The 5,769-nt window shown below is 41.7% G+C and overlaps 1 protein-coding gene across 7 annotated transcripts in view; it reads left to right on the forward strand.

Annotated features, from left to right (window-relative positions):
* The first annotated feature begins 56 nt into the window (after positions 1 to 56).
* The window catches only part of CREM (cAMP responsive element modulator), a 110,840-nt gene continuing 105,127 nt past the window's right edge, over positions 57 to 5,769 (forward strand). For 4 of the 7 annotated variants that reach the window (XM_012642192.1, XM_012642193.1, XM_012642195.1 and 1 more), the window contains exon 1: positions 195 to 394. The gene's annotated coding sequence lies outside the window, so the exon portion shown is untranslated. Of the gene's footprint in view, positions 395 to 5,769 lie in introns of all 7 variants that reach the window. The other 3 variants (XM_012642194.1, XR_001137387.1, XM_012642198.1) reach the window with 3 other exon arrangements.

The following is a 5,769-nucleotide window of genomic DNA, read 5'->3' on the forward strand; positions in this document are numbered from 1 at the left end:
CCCCCCAAAACCCCCTGCGTCCCCTCCTCTCGTTCCATTTAATTGTTGGATTGTCAGCGCCGCACTCCCGCAGGCGGCCGGCAGGGGGCGGAGTTCGAGCCTGGATTTCTCCGCCGGGCGGCCCCTGGGAGACACTCGCCGAGTGGGGGAGGGGAGGGCGGGGCGCGAGGACGCTGTTCCGTCGGCGGCTGCGCTACTTTTGATCCGGGCTCGACTGGGAGACCGCGGCTGCCGCATCAGAGCTGACGTGGGGACGACGTGGGGCCGCCGCCGGCGCCGGCGCGGGGTTGCTGGGCGGCGGCGCCGCTGCTGAGCGGCGGCCGGGCTGGCGGTCTCCACCTCCTCCCGTCCGTAATCAGTGACGAGGTCCGCTACGTAAACGCCATCGCGGCGGGTAAGTGGCGCGCCGGCCCCGGACCCAGAGACCTAGGAGCCGGCGACGCGACGCGGGAGGCGGAGGCAGGAGGCGGAGCGGAGCCGGGGGCGGCGGGCCGGGACCGGGGGCGGCGGGTTCCCGGGGCCGGAGAGCGAGCGGCCCCCGGACGCGGCCCGCCCGCCCCCGAGGCCGCCGCCGGCCCCTGGGCCTCTCCCGGGCGCAGCGGCGGCCGCTCACCTCGTCCGGCGGCTTCGTTTAATCCGTAGCCCCTGAGCTCAGAGCGGGCTCTGCGCCCCCCAGACCCTCCCTACCTCCCTTTGAACCTGGTTCGCGTTGGAAAAGCCTTAACCCGAGAAAGCCCTCCCGCCCTGACGAGTACGGTTCTAACTCTCTGAAAAGAAAAAGGAAACCCGAAGTAAGGACGTTGGTTTTATGTGCCGCAGCCGACGACTGATAGCGCCTCTGTCCCAGGTTTATGTACGCAGTTTAGCTGTGAATTAACATAACCCGTTTCTTCTCCGGCATGCCAGTCGGAGGGACATCGCTGTTGAGGCATTTTAGACCCCAGACACGATAGATGTGATGAGATAGAATACAAAGACTTTTATAAAACCTGCGAAGAAGGAACAAATCCGTGGCAGCGGATAGAAACCGCAGTTTCTCTTACTGTTTACTTTTGGGTTTTGCCTTTTTAGCGTCATCTGGTAAGGTTCCTGGAACCTGCCGAATAGGGAATAAACACATCGTTCAACATAGAAATTCACCTGATTGTCTGTTACTTGTCTGTCACGTCCCTAAGTTTGAAATCACTTAGGCGTTTCCTGCACGCTGCTCAGTAAAGCAGCTATCAGTGGATCAGTTTGTTGTCAAATTTTTAGAAATTTTGAGTGACAGGACCAGCCTGAATTTCAGCCTCGCTAAGACTGAAAGAGCCCCTTTTTACAGTGCGGCTAGCGTAGGGGACTAAGTTTTTTCCTTTTCTACTTAATTTGCCCTGCGGATGGGAGTGCAGTCATCTTCGCTTGAAACACATAAAAACCTAGACGCACAGTGCAAGAGGTCCAGTATGAACATTGTATTAGGTTACATCAATAATCCACATTCTCTCTCTCTTTTTTTTCCATTGGGTACCACATTTTTTTCCTAATCTCGATCCGCTTTTTGGATAACAGACTTGTTTCCCTTCATAAGTCATAGTAAGTCTTTAACTCTTTGAACCTGAAGGAAATTTTCTTTTTCCAAAGGAAGGCAAATTGAAAACAGTGTTTTGGCATGCTAAGTATTAAAACTGATGTTTAAAGAACTACTGATTGATCCAAACACAATTAACTTAAAGATATATTGAAAGGGCTTCAATCCTGCGTGAGTAAACACTTAAAACATTGTCAATAAGAAGTGTTGTTAATTACACTGTTTTGATGAGTCTGTAAATAGCTCAATGTAACAAATCCTTTTCCAGTTATTTAGTGGTGGATATGCAATCATGTTGGTGAGTGTCAAGTAAGTTGTAATTACACTGATGTTTTGTGTACATATTTTGGTAAGAGCATATGAATAAATTTTTATTGAATGTATAAACACAGAGGAGCTTTTTAGTCTTTGTTTTTGCATGGTCCCTAAAAGTTAATGAAATTTGCTTCTACTGATGAATTTCAACAATCTCCAGATTCCACAGGTTAATAGACTGTATTCTAGTTTCCTGTGAGGTGAGTCACTGCATGATTAAAATATGAAGTCTTGTTTAGAATTATGAGCATTTCATGAACAGTAAGGAAGAGTTGCAGATTGTTAACATACATAAGGAATCTTGACTGAATCTGCACCAGTGTAGACATATTTCTGATCCTGTTTCTCCCAAGTTGATATTCTCTACAAGTAAGTATTGGGCCAGGTTTATTATTGAAGGGGGTAGTCTATTGGAAAACTTTTAAATGTCCTGTTCCATTTAGATAAATTCCTTAAAACTGAACAGTGCAAACACTGGACAGCTGAACCACTGAGAGACTTTATTTTTTTGAGCAGTTTTAGAACCATTGATTTTTTCTTTTCTTTTTTTTAATTTAATTTATTTTTTTTGTAGAGATGGGGTCTCACTCTTGCTCAGGCTGGTCTTGAACTACTGAGCTCAAGCGATCCTCCCGCCTGGGCCTCCCATATTTTGATGTGCAATCAACTAGTCGATAAGGAAATAGCCTGAACTGTCTGAATTTTGTTAAGTGCTTCTACATTATTGAACTGATGGATTCCATATATAAAAGTCAGTTTTAAAAGTTATTACTAGTTACGCAGGCAGTGTCTTCACGCACCAATCACACAGGGCTCCTTCTCAGCGCACTTGAAAAAAAAAAAGTCAAAAAAATGAATAAAAGTTATTGTACATTGAATAACATTTCAATATTATCAATGCAGGAACTTAGTACAGATTTCAAGAAAAATGTATCTCATCCATTACACATGAGGTAGAAATGAACATTTTAAATAATTATGTTAATTTCCTTTTAAACAATCTGTAAGGTATTTGAAATACTTTTTTCCATAGGAATCTACCTAATAAAGAGTGCTGTTCTTAAGAGTAAATGCTTTTACTCCTGGCCTTTCATTTTCTGATGCTGTGTGATATCCAGTAGAGAATAAGGACAGGCCAGGCGCGGTGGCTCACGCCTGTAATCCTAGCACTCTGGGAGGCCGAGGCAGGTAGATTGTTTGAGCTCAGGAGTTTGAGACCAGCCTGAGCAAGAGCGAGACCCTGTCTCTACTAAAAAATAGAAAGAATAGCCAGGCATGGTGGTGCATGCCTGTAGTCCCAGCTACTCGGGAAGCTGAGGCAGGAGGATTGCTTGAGCCTAGGAGTTTGAGGTTGCTGTGAGCTGGGCTGTGCCACGACACTCTAGCCCAGGCAACAGAGTAAGACTCTGTCTCAAAAAAAAAAAAAAAAAAAAAAAAAAAAAAAAAAACAAAGAAGAAAACCTGAAAATAACATTAGTGGGAATTATCTTGATATTACTCTTGAAAATGCCTTAAGCCTTATTGGTATACAGTTATGCACCACATAGTGACATTTCAGTCAATGGTGGACCACATATATGACAGTGGTCCCATGAGATTGTAATGGAGCTGAAAATTCCTATTGCCTAGTCCTATTGCCTAGCCATAGTAACGTCACAGGGCCATGCATTGCCTTTTCTATGTTTATTTATGTCTGGATACACAAATACCACTGTGTTCCAATTGCCTACAGTATTCAGTACAGTAACATGATGTAGGTTTGTAGCCTAGGTGTGTAGCAGGCTATACCATCTAAGTTTGTGTAACTACACCGCTGTGATGTTTGCCCAAGGATGAAATGGTCTGATGACATATTGCTCAGAACGTATCCCCATCGTAAGGCGATGCATGACTGTAGTTACAGCAAGGTTTAAAAAATAAAATATCTATTTGCACATCTTGTGACTGGCCTTCCTAGGAGTGTTATTGGAAATAACTGACAAGGTATATGTGAAACAATTTTTATAAGCAGCGGAAATACATAGGCAATGAAGTTATAGGGTATTTTTGCTTAAAGACTTTGAATAACTGTCTCATTGGTCAGGAAGGATGCTTGCTCTAAGAAAACCTTATTAGCGACTCTTCCTCATCAGGCGCTTTTGAAGCCTTCCAGCTCTCCCCAGATGGGAAGCATCTTCCTGTGTTTATCATAAACAATAGTATAACCAGACTGATTAAATGTCAGAATAAAATCCTGTGAAAATTTAAGAGTGGGGCTAATATGATTCTAATATTTTACTTGAGGATGTCACAAAATAAACTCAGTTTCTTCAAAGTTATCCTAGTAAAGCTTTTTTTTTTTTTAACACAGCAAACTTAAAATTAGGTCATCCTAACTCAGAATGACAAAATGTCAGACAGTTTTGTTCATAATCTCAGTCAGCCTCAGTTTTTTTCATTGATAGCACAAAAAAATGATTATTTTTCTTTTGGCTTAGAAGTGTTTTTAACTGGAATTTATAGCCTACCACTGATTATGATGAAAACTTCTAGCTTGGAATTGGGGTAACTATATCATACATAAAGACCCATGTTATTGTATTAATATATGGATGCTTAGAATGCTTGCTTTCTTAAAATTACTGGAGGAGTCAAGTTTAATTAGGCATGTTTCTATACTTAGAAAGATACCAGTTTTGTTCAGATATACAAGATAGGACCAATCTGGGTAAGTAAAATAATGTCGAAATTCTTTTCTCTGAACTTTAGCTAATTCAAATGTCTTATCTACTTTCCCAGACTTACTAACTAGTAGTCAATGCATTTGTACTTAATGTGTGTAGAAAAGTGTTTTGAAATGTGCTTAGTGTGTAGTAAAAACAAGCCATTGAAAAGAAAAACCTTACAGTGAATCTAGTCAAGCAAGTGACTCCCCCCAAAATTTTAAAATTTGGTTTCCCTTCATCAAATGCTGGTGGTTGAAAGGCTGGAGATAGGCCACGATTATTTGAATTTCATTTTTCATTTCCTCCTCAGCAGCTGACTCCTTGATTCATTGTGAAGTAGCCAAAAGCAGGCAGCAGGTGGGAAATGAATTGAAAAAGAAAGAGATGCTTGACTAGTTAATCCTTAGTAATTTGAGTGAAGAGTTAAGATTTCTTGAATAATAACAGGTGTCTCAAGCAATTAAGTTGGAGTAGCCTTAAATCTATATCAGAGAGCCTCCTGATTGTATGTATAATTCATGTTTGAAACATTAAAGACATTATTTACTGGTGTTTGAAATATTTATTTACAAGTATTCCTCCTGGCTACTTCTGTTTTTACATGAAAGTGTAAAGATTGTTATTTGAAAGTTATTGTAACTTTGCTTCACAAAGAGTGGGAGCAAGACTTTAAAAGTGGCATAATTTCCTGTTACTGCTATCTTTGTTTTACTTATACCCATCTCCTTCACCTGAAATACGTAATAAGTCACCATAGGCTCATCCTTGTCAATTTCACATACGTGGGTGTTTGGAATTCTCTCTTTTAGCAAGGCCCACCTTCTCCCAACATTTTAATCAACTTGGTTGAGGAGGACCAGCTGTATGATATGAGCTTCAGAGCCTTCCTTACTTGCTGTTGCTACTTAAATTATAATTAACCTATGAAAATGTTCTTTCCCAAAGAACTAAAATCTTGCTTCATCACAGAACCGAAAAAACAGATTGTACTTTTCTATGTTGTCTTTCTTTTGCTGCTTCCGTAAGAGATGCAATGCCTTTTATTCCACATTCTTTTCTTTTTATTTTGGCTATCCTCATGGCAGTGTTTTGGAGTGGGCTTTTCTTCTTTTTGTTTTTTTTTTAAGCCTTTCTTGCAGTTTCCATTTTTGGGTTTTTGAAAGTGCAGCAAGAACTTAGTTT

The sequence above is a fragment of the Propithecus coquereli genome, unplaced genomic scaffold (genome assembly GCF_000956105.1).
Source record: "Propithecus coquereli isolate 6110/MARCELLA unplaced genomic scaffold, Pcoq_1.0 Scaffold177, whole genome shotgun sequence".
NCBI lineage: Eukaryota > Metazoa > Chordata > Mammalia > Primates > Indriidae > Propithecus > Propithecus coquereli.